Source organism: Prunus dulcis, chromosome 1 (genome assembly GCF_902201215.1).
Source record: "Prunus dulcis chromosome 1, ALMONDv2, whole genome shotgun sequence".
In the NCBI taxonomy this organism is placed as follows: Eukaryota; Viridiplantae; Streptophyta; class Magnoliopsida; order Rosales; family Rosaceae; genus Prunus; species Prunus dulcis.
In genome coordinates, this window is record NC_047650.1 from 10833302 (window position 1) to 10857435 (window position 24134).

Consider the following 24134-nt stretch of genomic DNA (forward strand, 5'->3'; position numbering starts at 1 on the left):
CTTTCATTCTTTCTCCTAGTCTTTTACTTCAATCCGTATCAATAAGCCACTCCTTGAAACATCACTGTGATGAAAAGTGCTAATTGGGTTTGTACGATGAATAGTGAAAACTAAGAAAAGAGTGTAATGTTCTAAGCAATTGGGAACCGTCCATAGTAAGTACACATGCCAAACCTTTATTTTATTTTTTTGATAAAACACACACCAAACCTTGGCTATACCTTTTTCCCAAATTGCAAGCCGCTTATATGAGAAATACAGTCCTTTGTAGCCAACGTTATAGCCCTTACCACTCAGCCTTATAAGCACGCTTTAGCTGTTTGTACCAATCCCACATCGGCTTCACAAAGAAGCATGGAAGCGAATGGACCTATAAGAATGGAAACAAGACAAGAGATTAAACATACCTTTCTCGGCCTTTTGGCTAAGATCAAGTGTAGTATCTGTTCTTATCAGTTTAATATCTGATACGTGGGCTAATGGCTCACATGATATTAAATTAATTTCTTTAGGAGGAGGGTTTACCGTAATAGCTTGCTATTGGGGCTCTCAAGTGTCGCCCAAGCGTTGCAATATTGCATGGGCCTGGCGCACTCCACCAAATCTAGTTTAAATGTGTCCATTTATAAGTCTTTTTTAGGACTTATAGAGGGAGTCAAGTCTATTTTTGGGTTTGGGTTTTTATAGATTAAAGAAGAGACCGATTCTTATGAGTTCAATCAACCTTCAATGACGTCTATTTGTATTATTTGTAACCTGGCGAAAATTCTGAAAAAGAAATAAACTCTCTATTTGTAATTTGAACAACATTCTAAAAAAGAAATAATCTGTCTCGAACATAACAAATCACAAATTGCATTTCTATACTTATAACCCTGCATGTACTTGAATAATGCCACAAACCTTATTGAGTAAGATTGTTCTTCTGAATTTGCAGACCAAGCCTTCAAACTGCATGGCTCTGGGTCAGTATGTGAACCCAAATTATTTTTTATGGCTGATAAGTCATTTTATAAAGCAATTAGAAATATCGGTATAAATTCTTTTGTTACAATGAAATAGAAGCGAACTCTTTACTTATCATAATTCTAATTAATTTTTTGACTCGTCCTCCTCACTTAAACTAATGTTAATGGCTTGAGGATTAAATTTGTGAATTTGAAAGTTGAGTGTTTCTCTGGCACTTTTTTCAGCATTTTTTAGCCAGTGATTATGTCTAGTCTAAAGTACCACATCGGAAATGCACAAGAAGTTGAGAGCGAGACTAATGTATTAAAAAGGAATAAAAGGCACTTCCAAACATACTTACCTGGACGGGATCTATGAGAGATCAAGAAGGTTCATGGCCTAAGTTGGTGACCTCCATTGCACTTAGGAGGGGTGCCCGCATATGGTCTCCTCAACGTAGGAGAGCCAACGTCATAATTTGTTGTAGTGGGGGCCTGCGTTCGCGCGGCCCCTTCCTCAATTCAATATCAACTTTATGCAACTAGCTAGCAAAATAGGCTCATTCCTCGTCTTCCTCAAGTTGATTTTACCTTTTTGTCTGGTATAATTGTTTAATATATCCAGCTGTGACATGCAAAAATAATTGTTAATTTATCCCTTCAATTATGCGGTGACATGCAAAAATAATTTTTCACTGGACCTTTTCTGTCAAACCATCCATAAATTGCTTCGTCAGTATCAATCCTTGCATATTATAAATTGATAAATGAGTGTTACATATTATGTTTTTATTTTATTCATATTTCATAGACTTGCATGGGCCTGGCACACCCCATTAAACCTAGTTCAAACTTGCAATTCTTTAGTTGTAGAGAAGAGCTACAGGCCCATGGTCTATTCGATGATTTCCATCGCAAATGGAAAAAGAACTAGCGCCCTCAAGCAAAATGGCCCAACAAGCTGTTAACATATTGAGGTGTAATTCTTAAATCGTTGGTTTGTAAAAGGTTTAATTACTGTTAAAGTAAGACCGAGCGTCTATTTTAAGGTTAAAATAAGCCAACTCTTTATCTATCGTAGACCTACTTATTTCCAGACTTATCCTCATCACTTGAACTAAGATCAAGGGCTTAAGATGATTAAATTTGTGAATTTGAAAAAGTTATATGATAGATTGATAATTAAGCGTTACGTATTATGTTTTATGTTTTAATTTAATTTTATTAATATTTCATAAGTTAGTTTAATAATTACTCTGTATGATGAGATTCCCTTAATCCCTCATCCAACGCAAATAGTGGGTGCTGTTCTGTGGGATGGTTTGTTCCTTTGTAGTTAGATGTTGTTATAGCGGATGAAGCTTGATAATTATTAACTAACTTTTGGTCAGAGGTCGGGTTCCTCCACAAACCCCACCTAAAAGACGTCAAGGGTTCCTACATAAACCCCACTTAAAAGAGGTCAAGGATTTGTCCATAATCCCCAATTCCATATTTTCATTGTTTCTCCTAGTTTAAGCCACTCCCTTAAGCATCATTGCGATTGCATAATGAAAAGCGCTAATTAGGAGTTGTTTGATAACCATTTCAATTTTAGGTTTTAGTTTTGGTTTTTCTTTTTTGTGCTAGAGTATAGAGGAAAACGAGAGTGAGTATGAGATTGAAAGAGAGGATCATAGGGGAGGATAGAAGAGATGAGTAACAAAAGTGAAAACAATTTGAAATAGATTTGAGTGTTTAGTTTTTGTTTTCACTTTTGTTACTCCTCCCTCTCATCCTCCCCTCTCATCTTTCTTCTTAATCTCATCTCCACTCTCACTCACTCTTCCATTCTCTCACTTTTTCCTCTATACTCTAGCAAAAAAAATGAAAAATGAAAAATGAAATGGTTATCAAACGGGCCCTAAATTTGTTCAACATTAATATTTTGGTGCTAATGAGGTTTGTTTAAAATTGGATGTTTTATGAAGATTTTGTATGAATAGTGAAAACTAGAAAAAAGAGTGAAGTTCTAAGCAATTTGGAATCGCACATAGTACACATACCAAACCTTGGCCATATACCCTTTTCCCAAATTGCAAGCAGCCTTTTGCTTCTCTTATATGAGAAATACAATCCTTTTTTAGAACGTGTATGTAATTGAATATCTTTGTTTTGTCGCCAATATTTTAGCTTTGTCAACGCATGTATGCATGTATAACCCAAATCAATTATGCTCTCAGCCTTCGTAGCCCCCTTTTGCTGTTTGTAAATGTTGAACAGTCCCACATCGACTGGACCAATAACCATGGAAGTGAATGGCCCGATAAAAAGAGAAACAAGAGATGTGAAAAGGCATACCTTTCTCTGCCTTTTGGCTAAGATCAAGTGTAGTATTTGTTCTTATTAGTTTAATATCTGATATGTGGGTCAATGATCCACACGATATTAAATTAATTTCTTTACGGGGTAGGGTCCATTACAATAGCTTGCTATTGGGGCTCTCAAGTGTCGCCCAAGCGTTGCACTATTGCATGGGCCTGCGCACCCCACAAAATTTAGTCTGAATTTTTTAGGGATATTGACTGGAATGGTTGTCTAACTATTGCTTGAGTTTTATTTTGATCGGCCAATTAAAATTTTCATTTTAATAGTCCTTCAATTCCTTGTTTAGTATTAAAATTGTCATAATATCAAAGTCCGTCAAATATTTTGTGAAATTGAGGCGCAAAATCGTCGAAGTCTGTCCATCCCTACAAAGCCATCTCTAGCCCTTGCCCTTCGTTCTCTCTCTCCCCTCTACCCTAAATCTGTGAAGAGGTTGGTGGATATGGTAGGATGAAGGAGAAGAGACGAAGGAATGGCTGGAGTAGGAGAATAGGGATTTAAATGATAGAGCGAAATGGGGTTGTTCGAACAAGAAGACTACTCTCATCGTTTGCTCCACTAACATTGTTGTTGCTTATATGTTCGTTCTCACTATGCTTCTCTGTACATCTACTCCTTTAACATTGTTGTTGGATTGAATTGGTAAAGCGATTTGCTGTAACTTTTATAATTTAACGGAGAACAATTTGTTATGCTTCTCTAGAATGTGCTTTTATGACCCAGAAGTGCTTCTAAACTTTTCTGCTAAACCATGTCAGAAGTGCTTTTAGTTATCAGACAAAAGGGCTCCCAAATAAGCCCTAATTAGAGCATGAGTGTGATTAACTTCTTCTACGCAATTTGAAACCACAAATAGTTAGCACAGATACCAAACCTTGGCCATACCGTTTTCCCAGATCGCAAGCAGCTCTTTTCTTACAAGCCTGATATACAGTGAGGGATTTATATGGTTTTTAAGTGAGGTTTTATCTCTTAATTGTTAAATTGTATTAATTAATTTAATTCAACAGTTAAGAGATAGAGCCTCATTTAAGGATCGTATATAATGTCATTATTATAGAATTCTTGATAGTGAAGGTGTAGTAACCCAAAACAAAATATCTAAAAAGAAATAAAATATATAAAAGGTAAGGATAATATCTTCTAGCGAAAAGACATTTTTGTGATCCTCGTGTCGTCACGAGCTCGTAGGTTTTTGCGGATCTCGATTCGGAGTCCGTTTGAGCCCCGAACGGATTTTCCATATCGCGCGATCCGTGGGTGTAGTGTCGTCAAATCATCGGATTGCGCTGAATTTCGGATATGTCGGTCTACATGATTTCAGGATCATGTAGGATTCGACGAATTGCGAATCGGAGTCCCGGATACTCCGAAATCGCGAACCCTGGGGCTAGGGTTTGGAGTTTAAGCGATAATGCGATTTTGGCCAATCCGACCGTCCGTTTCGGACCAAATTCGCGGAACATGGTTCCTTCTCTGTAAGGAACCTTCAGAGAAGCCCAGATTGGCCATCGGAGACCGTGGACCCACGGGGTCCCGTATCGGCCGGTCTGGCATTTTATCGCTTAGTGAGGCTTCGGGCCTCTTAAGACCGTTCTAATTATCTAAAAAGCTATTGTGGGCATAGGAGTAACTTAAAAATTGAGCGCACGTATTTCTAGGAGCCGGGGGTAGGGTGTTTAATTTAAATGCTTTTTATTCAGCAGTTTATTGATTTATTATTTATGGATAATCAGGCACCAGAGGTCCGGTCGACCAGCAGCCGGGACCTTCGAAGGGCCCAATTAGCTCGGACCATCTGTGAGTGGACTTTCTTTCATGAATGATTTTATATAAATGAGTTACATGAATGATTTATATAAACAAGTTTACTTAAATGATTTTATATTGATTTTATATAAATAAGCTTTTATAAATGAGTTTATTTGAATAAGTTTTATGAACTATTCTTCTCGAGTATGATTTGTACTATTAAGTACGTTAATTTACGTGAGGCTTAATTATTGAAGCTCCAGTAATATTAAAAACAGAGGTTGAGAACTTTACCAGAGGAGATACAGTTACGATTCAGATTTACTGAGATGCAGTGAGTTAGTAGACTTTTCTTAAAATACTTTATTTTCAAAGAAAACCACCGTGTACCCATTACTTTTGGTGATTACCCAGAGTCGGACCGATGTCTACGGACATCCAGTCTGATTATAGTTCAATTAGTGCATTTGACTTTTCCTCACGAGTTTCGGGGACGCACGGACCGTGAGTGCCAGGATTTGCGGCTCGGCAGACTTGGTGTCCCGAGACCTGCCAAGATTGCGGCTCGGCTGACTCTGTGTCCCCGAGACCTGCCTGGATTGCGGATCAGGCTAACTACGGTCCCCTGCATTCTGCCTGAGCGACTCGAGCTGACTTGGTGTCATCGAGGACCCGCCGGCAGATCAGGCTGATCATAGTCCCCTGATTTCGCCAGTTTGCGGCTCGGGTAGACTGCGTGGCGCCCGAGACCTGCCAGGGGAATTGACGGATATGACAGGGGTACAAATAGGTGGTATTTTCAGAGGATTTTGAGTTTTCTTTTATTCAATTATGACTTTCAGTTATTTTATATCAGTTTCTTTGATATTCGTGCATTTATATCTTTACATATTTGTTCAGTTATACAAGCACAGTCATCAGTAGGTTTTTACATGCTTATTGGAATACTTTGTATTGAAATATAGACAAACCCTCGATTTAGATCCCTTCTTATTTTTAAATGGGGGTTATTATGTTTAAAAAAATTGTTTTCAAGAACATTATTTTTGTCCACTCACATTTTCAACCTGTTTTTCGCCCCCAGGCCGTAGAAGTGAGCAGGATCCACCACCAGGCCATCCCTAGCTTCCGCACCACCAAGTGAAGTAGAGTTTTGTGGAAAAATTCTTGAAATCCTGTGAACTTTAGAATTTGCTCTGATATCTGGTTTTAGTGGAAAACTGAAGCTGGCAATTAAGTGATTATCATATTCTGGCAGTTGGTGTGAAATTATTTGATTGTTTAACAGGTGGAAAAAAATTTGGGTTTGGTCAAATTACAGAGGAGACTCTGCCGAAATTCCCGCAGAAGTCTAAGGGAGAGTTTAAAAAGAATTTGAAACAAGAAGGGTAAAAAGGTCCTTTGTGCCCGACATTAGCCAGGTGTCGGACACGCACAGGACTTGGCTCAAATTCCAAAGTAGAAATTGGGTCGGGTCTTGTCAATTTGGTATAAGAGCATAGGTTTTACTTCCTGTAGACCTCGCACTCTGTGCATCCTTGTTTTCTTTTCAAGTTGGGAGCAAATGGTGGTGGTATCCGTAGGGAAAGTAGACAGATACACCGACGTAAGGGGATGAGATTCCCAAGTTGGACAGGAACTGTATCAGTGTCTAAACCAGTAAAGTAATCTGTTGTTAGAGGCTCGTCAGCAGCCGTATTTACTGTACCGAGCAGGCGGGGAGATCCAAATGTTCAATAGACCATGGAGTTGTTCACTCAGACTTTAGTCAGCTAGAGATCCATCCATGAGATAGGTGGATTCAGTAAACAGGAGTGAGAGCTATAAATTGGGATAATGGTGGCATCTAGTAGTAAAAAGAGGATTAAATTGAAGGAATAGAGTAGATCGTGGAGGTCCTGGTTACTCCACAAAAGAGTAGAGTACTGATGGGATTTGGTTAAGAAGTGATACTAGGGTCCTTTGACTAATACATAACGAGTATTTTAAAATCGAATTTGATAGTCAGTTTTATCTACAAGTCTGCAGAAGGTGTGGATGCAAGAGGTTTTGCAACAGAATAGAGGATAATGACGGGCTCAGAATATGAGGAAAAGGTTTCATGTACTGTTTTCTACCAATAGAGATCGGAAAGTAAGAGGTAGTACCTGGTGGCGATAAGGTTAAAAGCCTCCATCCAAGATATTGTGATCAGTTAGTAGTTAGTTAACTTTGGAGCCGTGGTGATGTCTGCCCCGGCCGGATATTGGATAGACCATGGGGTGCATCTTATGCACAGTACTTGGACATAGGTAACACTCATCAGAAAGAATTTAAAGGAGGTAACTACAGTAGTGATTACCGTTTCCAATCACCGAATGGCTGCAGGTATGGAGGCTGTCAACCTGGAGTTAGTTCCAGTAGAAGTACCAGTTAGAATAGTAGTATTGCAAATCGTTCTGGGGCCGGTGTAGCCAGAAGTATTGAGAGACAGTTGTTGATAGGCTCTAACGGGAGAAGTTGCCCTAAGGTGCCAGATGTGGTAGGTACCGTTCTGGGCCCTGCTAGTGGAATACAGCTGGAGGATATTATTTGCAAAAGGGTTGTTGCTGTTTCTTTACTATAAAAAGATCATTACCGCAGCAAAACAAGTATGCAAGGTAACTTACAGGAAACACCACAGTCTATAGAGGTTCTGTTTAGTGGTGGGCCCAGATCAGTATGGCTAGTTGAGGAAGCAGTCAACCGAAGGGATGTGGTGACAGTTTTAGGCTCGTAGATAGACAGTATAACATGTCTCAGTAGGAAGTATGAACATCAATTACTGCGATTACAGATTGAATTCTCCTCCGGTATGGTTGACTGGAGATCATTCTAGGGTTGGATGGATTTGACCAGACACCATATTGCAGAGTTACTTTTCATTAGGAGATTGGGTCTATTCTTGAGTTCGCCCCAGGAGGGAAGTTTATTTCTTGGATAAACTACAAAATAACACCAGTAAGTTGAAGGAGTTAGAGACTCAATTGCAGGAATTAATAGTGAAGAGGATCATTTTTGTTTAATAAGTAAGGAGTGCTAAAGGATCTTTTAATAAACGGTATGAGGCTTAGATAGCTCCAGTAATGAATTAGAGAATAAGGTATGGGTACTCTGAGTTCCTAGTCATACTACAAAGAATTAAGGGATGTGCCAGTAGTATTTTGGGCCCCCCGTGAACAAAATGTTTGGGCGGTATTGAGATCGCCTCATGATCGCGTAGCTAGATAACCTTTGAGTGTATTCGAAGAAACAGAAGGCACATGTGAAGTATTTAAACATTGGGTGGCGAACTCTAAGAAGGCAGTAACTTTATGCCAGGCTTAGCAAGTGTGCATGTTGAAGGAACAAAGTGAGTTTCTTGGGACACATGATTTCGGATGAGAGTATTTTGTTGATCCTCAAGGATTGAAGCAATAGCAAATTTAGTTACGACCAATCAGTGCTACTGAGATACAGAGTTTTCTAGGTAAGTTGATTTTTTACTGTCGCCTTGTAGAAAGGTTACCCACCATGGCGACACTGTTCATCCTTTAGAAAAGAAAGAAGTTAAATTGGTGTGGTCAGATCAGTGTGAAGAGGATGATGTTAAACTTAAGAACTGGCCAACCACTACTTCGATTTCAACACTGCAGGAGGTTAGGGAGAACTTGGTACGTTACAGTATTATTTGTCATAAGAACTGAGGTTTGTGTAGACGCAGTATGGTAGAGTGAGCGCTTATGTATCTCAACAATGGAAGAAGCATAAATCGAAGCATTTTATTCATAATTTGGATCGGGCCACAGTAAGTCTTGCTTAGTAAGGTTGGTGGCCGTCTTTTATAAAGAAATATGCCAGATCCTTACAGATCACAAGAGGTTACCAAATTTCTGTATACAAGAGGAAGAAAACTTAAGACAGAGAACTGGTCAGAGAATATAGATACAATCAGTATGGAATTCTCAGAAAGAAGTGGCTTATCTCCGAAGGAGATAGATTATCAGTGATAGTAGGACAAAAAGTTGAGTTGGATACGGATAATCAGGAACACTGTTAACAACTTTTCAGGGAAAATCAGTACTAAAGAACTCGAATATTTGCAGACTAATTCATGAATCTTGATTTAATTTTTTACGAGTAAAAGGGTTGAATTACATGACACTAAGAGCAAAGGTTCAAGATGGAGATCTTACAAGGAGCTTCTCATGATGAAATGAACAGTAGAATTTGTCAGCAAGGAATAGCTCCGCGACAGGAATCAACAAGGTTCTTGCAACCACCTCCGATTTCTCAAGAGAAGCGGGAACAACTTACGATGGATTTTAAGTTCAGCCTCCTTGAACATAGAGAAAGCATGGTGGAGTGTAAGAAATTAAGAATCGATTCAGTAAGCCTGTGTGTCCCACAAATAAGAGCCAAGGATAGTTTGAACAAACGGCCAAGGATTTTTTTCAGATAAGATCTCGCAACGCTATGGAATACCAGTCCCTACAGTTTAGATCAAGAAATCCATATTATGTTCCAGTCGGACTCAGCTAAAAGAAACTTTTGGGCCTTGATTACAGTTTAATACCGCAATTCACTCCAGACAGATGACCAGCTTAAGAAAATGACTCAAATTGTGGAAATGCTATTGAGACATAGTCTACTACAATTTTAGAAGGATTTGAGTGAAAAGATGCTGGTCTGAGAGTATGCCTTAAGTGACAGTTGTCGGATTTCCTCGAATTACAAATCTAAAATTTGCTATTGGTATCTATAACTGAGATGTTTCTAATTGCTGCTCTATACAAGACATAGTATGGACCCTCCGAGTATGAAGATGGAATGTTAAGCAAGGTTTATTGAAATTTGGAAGTGTTAAAGGAAATACAGAACCTTATTAGATTAAGCAGAAAAAGACTCAAGTAACCCAGGATTTGGCAAGAAGTTATGCAGACACTAGAAGAAGGATCTTCAATTAAGTATTCTCAATATTTATTGCCTGAGGAAGGTGAAATGAGATTTAAGGAAGTAAGGGAGCCAAATCCTAGCTGTATCGGACCTAATGAGATTATAGAATGTGTGGGAAACAAACAGTTTAGATTTTGGAATAGGAAGTGTCCAGCTTTATGCGACACATGCTGTGTAATAACTTAAGTTGCAGATACAAGAGCAGCCTTTTTCCCCCCTCTTCAAATGACAAGAAGGTAAATTTCGAGGATGAAATTTTTATAAGGGGGGTGGATTGTAATAACCCAAAACAAAATATCTAAAAAGAAATAAAATATCTAAAAGGTAAGTATAATATCTTCTAGCGAAAAGACAATTTTGCCCTCGCATTATTTAATAGGGGGAAAATTGACTTTTTGATCGAGAAAGAATTTGGCAATTCCGTTTACACGATTGCGTAGAGCACGGCGAAACGAGTCCGTAGACACGGAGTAGACCCGAATCGGAGCTGTAACGAAGAAGATATGGTCTAAATACCGCGAAGGGCAAAACGGTAATTTGGAGAAAAGTCAGATTTTTATCCCTTTCCTCTCTCTCTCTCCTCAGCTTTCTCTCTCTCCTCTCTCTTTCTCTCCCGTCGCACCCTAGCCGTGCGACTCTTCGCCTTCTCAACGACGGCCCGGCCACCACAGGCCGAGCTGACCTCCGGCAAGGGTACCGTCGGCTCCGCCTCCCTCTCGCCATCAAGACCTGACCGACCTCCACCCTTGGGCCGCCCGGAGCTGGTCGGAAAACCATGATTTCTGACGGATGTTCACTCGAGTTTCACCGATCTTCCAGCTCGAATTTCTCCTTCGTTTCTCCACCAAATCAATCGAGTAAGGTATGGTTTCTCAGTATTTTTCGTGTTCTAGCTGATGGATGTATGGGTTTCGATCGATTTTAGCTCTAAAGCGATCAATTTTCGACTTGAATTCTGGCCGAAACTTCGGCCATCGAGATCTATTGTTTCAGGTCACTTTTTGGGGTATGTCTAAGAACAAAAGTGACTCCAAATGGGGTGTTTTACCTAGGGTAGGAGTTTGGAGTCTTGGTTCTGAGATTTTTCGGCCAGCCGGTATCGCTTTAGACACCCGAACCTGCCCGCGCGTGCTGGAGCGCGTGGGCGAGGGAGGTGAAGTAATTCTGTGTAGTTTTGTGATCCTCGTGTCGTCACGAGCGCGTAGGTTTTTGTGGATCTGGATTTGGAGTCCGTTTGAGCCCCGAACGGATTTTCCATATCGCGCGGTCCGTGGGTGCAGTGTCGTCAAATCATTGGATCGCGCTGAATTTTGGATATGTCGGTCTACATGATTTCAGGATCGTGTAGGATTCGACGGATTGCGAATCGGAGTCCCGGATACTCCGAAATCGCGAACCCTGGGGCTAGGGTTTGGAGTTTAAGCGATAATACGATTTTGGCCAATCCGACCGTCCGTTTCGGACAAAATTCGCGGAACATGGTTCTTCTCTGTAAGGAACCTTCAGAGAAGCCCAGATTGGCCATCGGAGACCGTGGACCCACGGGGTCCCGGATCGGCCGATCTGGCATTGTATCGCTTAGTGAGGCTTCGGGCCTCTTAAGACCGTTCTAACTATCTAAAAAGCTATTGTGGGCATAGGAGTAACTTAAAACTTGAGCGCACGTATTTCTAGGAGCCGGGAGTAGGGTGTTTAATTTAAATTCTTTTTATTCAGCAGTTTATTGATTTATTATTTATGGATAATCAGGCACCAGAGGTCCGGTCGACCCGCAGCCGGGACCTTCGAAGGGCCCAATTAGCTCGGACCATCTGTGGGTGGACTTTCTTTCATGAATGACTTTATATAAATGAGTTACATGAATGATTTATATAAACAAGTTTACTTAAATGATTTTATATTGATTTTATATAAATAAGCTTTTATAAATGAGTTTATTTGAATAAGTTTTATGAACTATTCTTCTCGAGTATGATTTGTACTATTAAGTACGTTAATTTACGTGAGGCTTAATTATTGAAGCTCCAGTAATATTAAAAACAGAGGTTGAGAACTTTACCAGAGGAGATACAGTTACGATACAGATTTACTGAGATGCAGTGAGTTAGTAGACTTTTCTTAAAATACTTTATTTTCAAAGAAAACCACCGTGTACCCATTACTTTTGGTGATTCCCCAGAGTCGGACCGATGTCTACGGACATCCAGTCTGATTATAGTTCAGTCAGTGCACTTGACTTTGCCTCACGAGTTTCGGAGACGCTCGGACCGTGAGTGTCAGGATTTGCGGCTCGGCAGGCTTGGTGTCCTGAGACCTGCCAGGATTGCTGCTCGGCTGATTCTGTGTCCCCGAGACCTGCCAGGATTGCAGATCAGGCTAACTACGGTCTCCTGTATCCTGCCTGAGCGACTCGAGCTGACTTGGTGTCATCGAGGACCCTTCGGGATCTATGAGCGATCAAGAAGGTTCATGGCTTAAGTTGGTGACCTCCATTGCACTTAGGAGGGGTGCCCGCATATGGTCTCCTCAACGTAGGAGAGCCAACGTCATAATTTGTTGTAGTGGGGGCCTGCGTTCGCGCGGCCCCTTCCTCAATTCAATATCAACTTTATGCAACTAGCTAGCAAAATAGGCTCATTCCTCGTCTTCCTCAAGTTGATTTTACCTTTTTGTCTGGTATAATTGTTTAATATATCCAGCTGTGACATGCAAAAATAATTGTTAATTTATCCCTTCAATTATGCGGTGACATGCAAAAATAATTTTTCACTGGACCTTTTCTGTCAAACCATCCATAAATTGCTTCGTCAGTATCAATCCTTGCATATTATAAATTGATAAATGAGTGTTACATATTATGTTTTTATTTTATTCATATTTCATAGACTTGCATGGGCCTGGCACACCCCATTAAACCTAGTTCAAACTTGCAATTCTTTAGTTGTAGAGAAGAGCTACAGGCCCATGGTCTATTCGATGATTTCCATCGCAAATGGAAAAAGAACTAGCGCCCTCAAGCAAAATGGCCCAACAAGCTGTTAACATATTGAGGTGTAATTCTTAAATCGTTGGTTTGTAAAAGGTTTAATTACTGTTAAAGTAAGACCGAGCGTCTATTTTAAGGTTAAAATAAGCCAACTCTTTATCTATCGTAGACCTACTTATTTCCAGACTTATCCTCATCACTTGAACTAAGATCAAGGGCTTAAGATGATTAAATTTGTGAATTTGAAAAAGTTATATGATAGATTGATAATTAAGCGTTACGTATTATGTTTTATGTTTTAATTTAATTTTATTAATATTTCATAAGTTAGTTTAATAATTACTCTGTATGATGAGATTCCCTTAATCCCTCATCCAACGCAAATAGTGGGTGCTGTTCTGTGGGATGGTTTGTTCCTTTGTAGTTAGATGTTGTTATAGCGGATGAAGCTTGATAATTATTAACTAACTTTTGGTCAGAGGTCGGGTTCCTCCACAAACCCCACCTAAAAGACGTCAAGGGTTCCTACATAAACCCCACTTAAAAGAGGTCAAGGATTTGTCCATAATCCCCAATTCCATATTTTCATTGTTTCTCCTAGTTTAAGCCACTCCCTTAAGCATCATTGCGATTGCATAATGAAAAGCGCTAATTAGGAGTTGTTTGATAACCATTTCAATTTTAGGTTTTAGTTTTGGTTTTTCTTTTTTGTGCTAGAGTATAGAGGAAAACGAGAGTGAGTATGAGATTGAAAGAGAGGATCATAGGGGAGGATAGAAGAGATGAGTAACAAAAGTGAAAACAATTTGAAATAGATTTGAGTGTTTAGTTTTTGTTTTCACTTTTGTTACTCCTCCCTCTCATCCTCCCCTCTCATCTTTCTTCTTAATCTCATCTCCACTCTCACTCACTCTTCCATTCTCTCACTTTTTCCTCTATACTCTAGCAAAAAAAATGAAAAATGAAAAATGAAATGGTTATCAAACGGGCCCTAAATTTGTTCAACATTAATATTTTGGTGCTAATGAGGTTTGTTTAAAATTGGATGTTTTATGAAGATTTTGTATGAATAGTGAAAACTAGAAAAAAGAGTGAAGTTCTAAGCAATTTGGAATCGCACATAGTACACATACCAAACCTTGGCCATATACCCTTTTCCCAAATTGCAAGCAGCCTTTTGCTTCTCTTATATGAGAAATACAATCCTTTTTTAGAACGTGTATGTAATTGAATATCTTTGTTTTGTCGCCAATATTTTAGCTTTGTCAACTCATGTATGCATGTATAACCCAAATCAATTATGCTCTCAGCCTTCGTAGCCCCCTTTTGCTGTTTGTAAATGTTGAACAGTCCCACATCGACTGGACCAATAACCATGGAAGTGAATGGCCCGATAAAAAGAGAAACAAGAGATGTGAAAAGGCATACCTTTCTCTGCCTTTTGGCTAAGATCAAGTGTAGTATCTGTTCTTATCAGTTTAATATCTGATATGTGGGTCAATGATCCACACGATATTAAATTAATTTCTTTACGGGGGAGGGTCCATTACAATAGCTTGCTATTGGGGCTCTCAAGTGTCGCCCAAGCGTTGCACTATTGCATGGGCCTGGCGCACCCCACTAAATTTAGTCTAAATTTTTTAGGGATATTGACTGGAATGGTTGTCTAACTATTGCTTGAGTTTTATTTTGATCGGCCAATTAAAATTTTCATTTTAATAGTCCTTCAATTCCTTGTTTAGTATTAAAATTGTCATAATATCAAAGTCCGTCAAATATTTTGTGAAATTGAGGCGCAAAATCGTCGAAGTCTGTCCATCCCTACAAAGCCATCTCTAGCCCTTGCCCTTCGTTCTCTCTCTCCCCTCTACCCTAAATCTGTGAAGAGGTTGGTGGATATGGTAGGATGAAGGAGAAGAGACGAAGGAATGGCTGGAGTAGGAGAATAGGGATTTAAATGATAGAGCGAAATGGGGTTGTTCGAACAAGAAGACTACTCTCATCGTTTGCTCCACTAACATTGTTGTTGCTTATATGTTCGTTCTCACTATGCTTCTCTGTACATCTACTCCTTTAACATTGTTGTTGGATTGAATTGGTAAAGCGATTTGCTGTAACTTTTATAATTTAACGGAGAACAATTTGTTATGCTTCTCTAGAATGTGCTTTTATGACCCAGAAGTGCTTCTAAACTTTTCTGCTAAACCATGTCAGAAGTGCTTTTAGTTATCAGACAAAAGGGCTCCCAAATAAGCCCTAATTAGAGCATGAGTGTGATTAACTTCTTCTACGCAATTTGAAACCACAAATAGTTAGCACAGATACCAAACCTTGGCCATACCGTTTTCCCAGATCGCAAGCAGCTCTTTTCTTACAAGCCTGACATACAGTGAGGGATTTATATGGTTTTTAAGTGAGGTTTTATCTCTTAATTGTTAAATTATATTAATTAATTTAATTCAACGGTTAAGAGATAGAGCCTCATTTAAGGATCGTATATAATGTCATTATTATAGAATTCTTGATAGTGAAGGTCTTAGATAAGGCTATTAGATGACGCTATATTTATTAATCGTTAAATCAAATTAACCGATTTGATCTAATGATGAAGAGATAGGACCTTATCTTATTTGATAAAGCCCTGATATAGGTTTCTTGTTTCTCCTAGTCTTTTACTTCAATCCGTATCAATAAGCCACTCCTTGAAACATCACTGTGATGAAAAGTGCTAATTGGGTTTGTACGATGAATAGTGAAAACTAAGAAAAGAGTGTAATGTTCTAAGCAATTGGGAACCGTCCATAGTAAGTACACATGCCAAACCTTTATTTTATTTTTTTGATAAAACACACACCAAACCTTGGCTATACCTTTTTCCCAAATTGCAAGCCGCTTATATGAGAAATACAGTCCTTTGTAGCCAACGTTATAGCCCTTACCACTCAGCCTTATAAGCACGCTTTAGCTGTTTGTACCAATCCCACATCGGCTTCACAAAGAAGCATGGAAGCGAATGGACCTATAAGAATGGAAACAAGACAAGAGATTAAACATACCTTTCTCGGCCTTTTGGCTAAGATCAAGTGTAGTATCTGTTCTTATCAGTTTAATATCTGATACGTGGGCTAATGGCTCACATGATATTAAATTAATTTCTTTAGGAGGAGGGTTTACCGTAATAGCTTGCTATTGGGGCTCTCAAGTGTCGCCCAAGCGTTGCAATATTGCATGGGCCTGGCGCACTCCACCAAATCTAGTTTAAATGTGTCCATTTATAAGTCTTTTTTAGGACTTATAGAGGGAGTCAAGTCTATTTTTGGGTTTGGGTTTTTATAGATTAAAGAAGAGACCGATTCTTATGAGTTCAATCAACCTTCAATGACGTCTATTTGTATTATTTGTAACCTGGAGAAAATTCTGAAAAAGAAATAAACTCTCTATTTGTAATTTGAACAACATTCTAAAAAAGAAATAATCTGTCTCGAACATAACAAATCACAAATTGCATTTCTATACTTATAACCCTGCATGTACTTGAATAATGCCACAAACCTTATTGAGTAAGATTGTTCTTCTGAATTTGCAGACCAAGCCTTCAAACTGCATGGCTCTGGGTCAGTATGTGAACCCAAATTATTTTTTATGGCTGATAAGTCATTTTATAAAGCAATTAGAAATATCGGTATAAATTCTTTTGTTACAATGAAATAGAAGCGAACTCTTTACTTATCATAATTCTAATTAATTTTTTGACTCGTCCTCCTCACTTAAACTAATGTTAATGGCTTGAGGATTAAATTTGTGAATTTGAAAGTTGAGTGTTTCTCTGGCACTTTTTTCAGCATTTTTTAGCCAGTGATTATGTCTAGTCTAAAGTACCACATCGGAAATGCACAAGAAGTTGAGAGCGAGACTAATGTATTAAAAAGGAATAAAAGGCACTTCCAAACATACTTACCTGGACGGGATCTATGAGAGATCAAGAAGGTTCATGGCCTAAGTTGGTGACCTCCATTGCACTTAGGAGGGGTGCCCGCATATGGTCTCCTCAACGTAGGAGAGCCAACGTCATAATTTGTTGTAGTGGGGGCCTGCGTTCGCGCGGCCCCTTCCTCAATTCAATATCAACTTTATGCAACTAGCTAGCAAAATAGGCTCATTCCTCGTCTTCCTCAAGTTGATTTTACCTTTTTGTCTGGTATAATTGTTTAATATATCCAGCTGTGACATGCAAAAATAATTGTTAATTTATCCCTTCAATTATGCAGTGACATGCAAAAATAATTTTTCACTGGACCTTTTCTGTCAAACCATCCATAAATTGCTTCGTCAGTATCAATCCTTGCATATTATAAATTGATAAATGAGTGTTACATATTATGTTTTTATTTTATTCATAATTCATAGACTTGCATGGGCCTGGCGCACCCCATTAAACCTAGTTCAAACTTGCAATTCTTTAGTTGTAGAGAAGAGCTACAGGCCCATGGTCTATTCAATGATTTCCATCGCAAATGGAAGAAGAACTAGCGCCCTCAAGCAAAATGTGTTATAAAAAATAACAGTTTTCCTCTTTCCGTAAAGCCAAATACAAAATATTTATATTATAAATAACATATAAACAAATTGGAAAGTTTTGAAGGTATAATGAAATTGAAGAAAACAAATAAATAGGTAAGTAAAAGGAAAATAAATAATAAGTAAGAAGGTGAGTTTGGTACGGTGAAGCACGTCAAAGACGCTGTCCTAAAGCCTTTGTAGCCTCCCTATGTGCAGGTACTGACGGTCTACAAGACTCCAAGATACGACCCCTTATACACAAACTCAAGATCCGCTATGAGCACATTCACAGACAGATATAGATATCCAAGTCACATAACCATTGCCCAAAATAATAATAATATAAAGTAGATAATATATGTAAAAGTAGACAAGGAGAGAATTAGAATGTGTATCTGATATTCTGATAATGTATTGTGTGTTATTGTGTGTATTGTCTGTATATGTGTGTATCGTTTCTCAAATGTGAAGGAGGAGTGGCCTTTTATAGGCATCCAAAAAACATGTAACCTTCACCAACCATAAAAGTCCACCAACCATAAAATTAAGGCATTCACCAACCAGAAATAAAACCTAAATATTAAATATTTATAACCCCCATAATAAATAAAATAAAACAGCCAAAATAATTAAATAAATAAAATGGTTAAATTTTTAAAACCTTTTAAAATTCCAACAAAATGGCCCAACAAGCTGTTAACAGATTGAGGTGTAATTCTTAAATCGTTGGTTTATAAAAGGTTTAATTACTGTTAAAGAAAGACCGAGCGTCTATTTTAAGGGTAAAATAAGCCAACTCTTTATCTATCGTAGACCTACTTATTTCCAGACTTATCCTCATCACTTGAACTAAGATCAAGGGCTTAAGATGATTAAATTTGTGAATTTGAAAAAGTTATATGATAGATTGATAATTAAGCGTTACGTATTATGTTTTATGTTTTAATTTAATTTTATTAATATTTCATAAGTTAGTTTAATAATTACTCTGTATGATGAGATTCCCTTAATCCCTCATCCAACGCAAATAGTGGGTGCTGTTCTGTGGGATGGTTTGTTCCTTTGTAGTTAGATGTTGTTATAGCGGATGAAGCTTGATAATTATTAACTAACTTTTGGTCAGAGGTCGGGTTCCTCCACAAACCCCACCTAAAAGACGTCAAGGGTTCCTACATAAACCCCACTTAAAAGAGGTCAAGGATTTGTCCATAATCCCCAATTCCATATTTTCATTGTTTCTCCTAGTTTAAGCCACTCCCTTAAGCATCATTGCGATTGCATAATGAAAAGCGCTAATTAGGAGTTGTTTGATAACCATTTCAATTTTAGGTTTTAGTTTTGGTTTTTCTTTTTTGTGCTAGAGTATAGAGGAAAACGAGAGTGAGTATGAGATTGAAAGAGAGGATCATAGGGGAGGATAGAAGAGATGAGTAACAAAAGTGAAAACAATTTGAAATAGATTTGAGTGTTTAGTTTTTGTTTTCACTTTTGTTACTCCTCCCTCTCATCCTCCCCTCTCATCTTTCTTCTTAATCTCATCTCCACTCTCACTCACTCTTCCATTCTCTCACTTTTTCCTCTATACTCTAGCAAAAAAAATGAAAAATGAAAAATGAAATGGTTATCAAACGGGCCCTAAATTTGTTCAACATTAATATTTTGGTGCTAATGAGGTTTGTTTAAAATTGGATGTTTTATGAAGATTTTGTATGAATAGTGAAAACTAGAAAAAAGAGTGAAGTTCTAAGCAATTTGGAATCGCACATAGTACACATACCAAACCTTGGCCATATACCCTTTTCCCAAATTGCAAGCAGCCTTTTGCTTCTCTTATATGAGAAATACAATCCTTTTTTAGAACGTGTATGTAATTGAATATCTTTGTTTTGTCGCCAATATTTTAGCTTTGTCAACTCATGTATGCATGTATAACCCAAATCAATTATGCTCTCAGCCTTCGTAGCCCCCTTTTGCTGTTTGTAAATGTTGAACAGTCCCACATCGACTGGACCAATAACCATGGAAGTGAATGGCCCGATAAAAAGAGAAACAAGAGATGTGAAAAGGCATACCTTTCTCTGCCTTTTGGCTAAGATCAAGTGTAGTATCTGTTCTTATCAGTTTAATATCTGATATGTGGGTCAATGATCCACACGATATTAAATTAATTTCTTTACGGGGGAGGGTCCATTACAATAGCTTGCTATTGGGGCTCTCAAGTGTCGCCCAAGCGTTGCACTATTGCATGGGCCTGGCGCACCCCACTAAATTTAGTCTAAATTTTTTAGGGATATTGACTGGAATGGTTGTCTAACTATTGCTTGAGTTTTATTTTGATCGGCCAATTAAAATTTTCATTTTAATAGTCCTTCAATTCCTTGTTTAGTATTAAAATTGTCATAATATCAAAGTCCGTCAAATATTTTGTGAAATTGAGGCGCAAAATCGTCGAAGTCTGTCCATCCCTACAAAGCCATCTCTAGCCCTTGCCCTTCGTTCTCTCTCTCCCCTCTACCCTAAATCTGTGAAGAGGTTGGTGGATATGGTAGGATGAAGGAGAAGAGACGAAGGAATGGCTGGAGTAGGAGAATAGGGATTTAAATGATAGAGCGAAATGGGGTTGTTCGAACAAGAAGACTACTCTCATCGTTTGCTCCACTAACATTGTTGTTGCTTATATGTTCGTTCTCACTACACTTCTCTGTACATCTACTCCATTAACATTGTTGTTGGATTGAATTGGTAAAGCGATTTGCTGTAACTTTTATAATTTAACGGAGAACCCTTTGTTATGCTCAAAAGGTAAAGGCACTAGGAGCTTTCCAGAGATGCAATGGTGAAATTGCCACAACCTTTGAAACTGAAGTTACCAATGAGATAGTTGAGAGGTTGAAAACCTTGAGGCCCAAAGCAAATTTTACTGAGCGGAGAGGAAGGTGGAAGACAGTAAACAAGTGTTTGTGGATACAATTGAAAGAGAGAAGAAGCCTTTGGCTTTGGTAGCTGGGTCTAGCAAAACTAGGGTTCTAATTTCGGGGAGCTTCTAACATATGGACGGTTTTACCCCTCAATTTAACGGTAAAATTGACAGACTTTGACGGTAGGACCATTTTGATACTAAGAGGGGTGTATTCAATTAGGATTTTAAAAGACTATTTTGGGATAAATAAGTCTTGTGGTATTCAATTAAGACTTTTAAATAATCTAAATAAGTCTTGTGGTATTCAATAAGGACTATTATGATATTTTAAAGAAGGTGTCCAAATCTAATGGTATTTAATTAAGACTTTAAACAAGTAACAAAAAGTCTTTTGGTATTCAAAAACTTGCTAATTTCGATGGATTTTTTTTTAATTAGGAATTTGTGTGACTTTTTAGTAGGAGGTATAAATACCAAACCCTATCCCAAATCTCACCCTAACCCATCAGACTTTTCACGTGAGATTTTTTATTTTTATTTTTTCTGCTAGAGACGATGAACAGCTCTTCGTGAAAATGAACAGTTCTTCGTGACACAAGGTATTGCTTCCTTCTCATGTTGTGTCTTCTTGCGTTTATTATCTGTATATTTCCTATATGCCATGTTTTTGTATATCGACTGTGTCTTTAGCCCTTCGTGGGTTTGCTGCTATTGCTGGTGGTATTGCTTCGTGGGTTTATATATGATAGCTCTATAGCCCTTCACAACTATTGATGTTTCGTGGGTATATATATGGTAGCTTTATGGCCATTCACATGCTCTGTTTCTTGGTTATCAATTGCTGCTTTGTGTCAGGCTGTTCATATATAAACCATATTGCTATCATGTATTATATATAACAAATGGGAGAATCAAACAATTGATGTTTATGGTCTGCATTTTATATAAATATATATATATGGTCTGCGTTTATTGTCTGTTTATGGCTATCATGTACTATATGATCCTATATATATATATATATATATTTTTTTTTCATTAGTGTTCTTTATTTATAAGGTCTGCGTCTTATAACCACTAGCTGACTTTTTTCTGTCATATTTCATTCAAAGCATTGCCATTTATTTATTTTCAGAGCATTGCCATTTATTCATTCAAAGCATAGCCATTTTTTGGGTACTTGTTCCTCACCAGATGATTGAAAAGTACATGCTTTGAGGTGCTAGTTTACATTACTAGGGTGACAGTGTGTTTTCGAATGCCTTGGCTGTGTGTTCTAAGTATTATCATAAAAGGTATTATAATGTTTTGCAGCCTCATAAATTGGTACTATTTTCTTCTTTTTATTGTTTCGCAGTCTCGTGTAATGTCACAATCGAGCATGTATGAAAATAATGACATAGAGGAAGAAGAAATTGATGAAGAATTCGTGCATCATTGAACTAGACATTGCTCATCATCCAACTAAGTTGGTTGGTTAGCATCGTACAAATAAAAAATCCATATGGTCCTTTCAAATCTTATAAATTCTTATGATACAAATCTTTAAAATCCAAACATAAAAAATCCTGAGTATAAAAAATCTTTAAAAAAAATCTTATAAGTCATTACATTCTTAAATAGTCTTTTAAAATCCACTAGACTTATTTGTCCATAAATAGTCTTTTAAAATCTCAATTGAATACACCCCCCTAAATGGAGAGTTGGAGGACTATGGAAATGAAAATTTTAGTTGGTGGACCAACATGAAACTCGAGCAATAGTTGGGAGACCATTTTGGTCAATAACCCTTTCTTTTATTTGTCACTAAAAGAACATTTTGAAAAAGAAATAAACTATATTGAACATAACAAATAACAAATTGTATTTTTTTTTATTTTAACACTTCCAGTACTTAATAATACCATAGTATTGGGGATGGGGAAAAATGCTTGATGGGGATGGGGATGGGAATGACATACCCACCCCCGATTCGACCCATTGTCATCCCTAATATTGAGGATCATTGTTCTTCTATGAATTTGCAGACCAAGCCTTCAAAGTGCGTGTCTTTGGGTCAATATGTGAACCCAAATTTCATTTTATAAAGCAATTACAAATGTCGACTTAAATTCTTTTATTACAATGAAAGAGAAGTGAACTCTTTACTTATCATAATTCTTACTAATTTTTTGACTCACCCTCATCACTTGAACTAACGTTAATGGCTTGAGGATTAAATTTGTGAATTTGGAAGAACATGTATGTAATTGAATATCTCCGTTTTGTCGCCAACATTATAGCCCTTACCACTCAGCCTTATAAGCACGCTTTAGCTATTTGTACCAATCCCACATCGGCTTGACCACAGAAGCATGGAAGTGAATGGACCTATAACAATAGAAACAAGACATGAAGATAAGCATACCTTTCTCGGCCTTTTGGCTAAGATCAAGTGTAGTATCTGTTCTTATCAGTTTAATATCTGATACGTGGGCGAATGGCTCACATGATATTAAATTAATTTTTTTAGGAAGAGGTTCCACCATAATAGATTGCTATTGGGGCTCTCAAGTGTCGCCCAAGCGTTGCAATATTGCATGGGCTTGGCACACTCCACCAAATCTAGTTAAAATGTATCCATTTGTATTATTCTTTATTTTGGTGTTAGGGGAAAGGGAGCTATCCTATTCTAACTAGGATATATCAAGGTTTTTTTGAGGACTTACAGAATGAGTCTTAGTCTTTATGTTAGTTTTTACTAATAAACAAAGAGACCGATCCTTACGAACTCAACCAACCCTTGTTGGCGTCTATTTGTATTATTTGTAACTTAAAGAAAGTTCTGAAAAAGAAATAAACTGTCTATTTGTATTATTTGTAATTTGAAGAACATTTTGAAAAAGACATAAACTGTCTTGAACATAACAAATCACAAATTGTATTTCTATATTATAACACTACATGTACTTGAATAATGCCACAAACCTTATTGAGTAACATAGTTCTTCTGAATTTGCATACCGAGCCTTCAAACTGCATGTCTTTGGGTCAATATGTGAACCCAAATTATTTTTTATGGCTGAAAGTCATTTTATAAAGCAATTACAAATATCAGCTTAAATTCTTTTGTTACAATGAAAGAGAAGCGAACTCTTTACTTATCATAATTCTTTTTTTCTTTTTCTTTTTAATCAAATAGAAACTTCATTAGATAAACTTCAACGGTACAATCAAAGACATCAACAAGACATCTAAAATATCAATCTCAAGAGGGCAACAGACTAACATGCTAAAAACACAGCTAACATGGATAAAAGCCGCACTAAAACTACTAGCCCACATCGCCACAATTAACCATAAGCCTAAACAAAGCCCACAAACCCAACATAACCAAAACCCTAAAACAACCCATGAGCTTATACGAACCCTACCACCACCACCTGATGAAGCGTTGTTGCGGCCACACCCACCATTGCATCCGTACAGATCTGGGGAAAATATGATTTCCAACGATCTACTTGCGTATAAGAGCGAACAAATAAAATAAAACAACAACTTTGCCAAAGAACAATTTGGTGATTTGTAGCAACCTCCGTCAAAGAAGATATAGAATCAAATTTAGAGAACATGAGCTACGTCAAGGAACGGATTTTGGGAGCATGATTTG

At 37.7% G+C, this 24134-nt stretch overlaps 9 non-coding genes across 9 annotated transcripts; all 9 read left to right on the forward strand.

Annotated features, from left to right (window-relative positions):
- Positions 1 to 403: 403 nt before the first annotated feature.
- On the forward strand, positions 404 to 599 carry LOC117616848. The gene has a single exon (XR_004584198.1). It is a non-coding gene; the product is annotated as a U2 spliceosomal RNA (small nuclear RNA).
- Positions 600 to 1301: 702 nt separating this feature from the next.
- LOC117616932 lies at positions 1302 to 1463 on the forward strand. The gene has a single exon (XR_004584269.1). It is a non-coding gene; the product is annotated as a U1 spliceosomal RNA (small nuclear RNA).
- A 1820-nt stretch (positions 1464 to 3283) lies between these two features.
- On the forward strand, positions 3284 to 3479 carry LOC117616852. The gene has a single exon (XR_004584202.1). It is a non-coding gene; the product is annotated as a U2 spliceosomal RNA (small nuclear RNA).
- Positions 3480 to 12454: 8975 nt separating this feature from the next.
- On the forward strand, positions 12455 to 12609 carry LOC117616934. The gene has a single exon (XR_004584271.1). It is a non-coding gene; the product is annotated as a U1 spliceosomal RNA (small nuclear RNA).
- A 1820-nt stretch (positions 12610 to 14429) lies between these two features.
- On the forward strand, positions 14430 to 14626 carry LOC117616844. The gene has a single exon (XR_004584195.1). It is a non-coding gene; the product is annotated as a U2 spliceosomal RNA (small nuclear RNA).
- Positions 14627 to 16057: 1431 nt separating this feature from the next.
- On the forward strand, positions 16058 to 16253 carry LOC117616849. The gene has a single exon (XR_004584199.1). It is a non-coding gene; the product is annotated as a U2 spliceosomal RNA (small nuclear RNA).
- A 702-nt stretch (positions 16254 to 16955) lies between these two features.
- On the forward strand, positions 16956 to 17117 carry LOC117616933. Its single transcript, XR_004584270.1, has one exon. It is a non-coding gene; the product is annotated as a U1 spliceosomal RNA (small nuclear RNA).
- A 2516-nt stretch (positions 17118 to 19633) lies between these two features.
- On the forward strand, positions 19634 to 19830 carry LOC117616845. The gene has a single exon (XR_004584196.1). It is a non-coding gene; the product is annotated as a U2 spliceosomal RNA (small nuclear RNA).
- A 3058-nt stretch (positions 19831 to 22888) lies between these two features.
- LOC117616850 lies at positions 22889 to 23084 on the forward strand. The gene has a single exon (XR_004584200.1). It is a non-coding gene; the product is annotated as a U2 spliceosomal RNA (small nuclear RNA).
- Positions 23085 to 24134: the final 1050 nt, after the last annotated feature.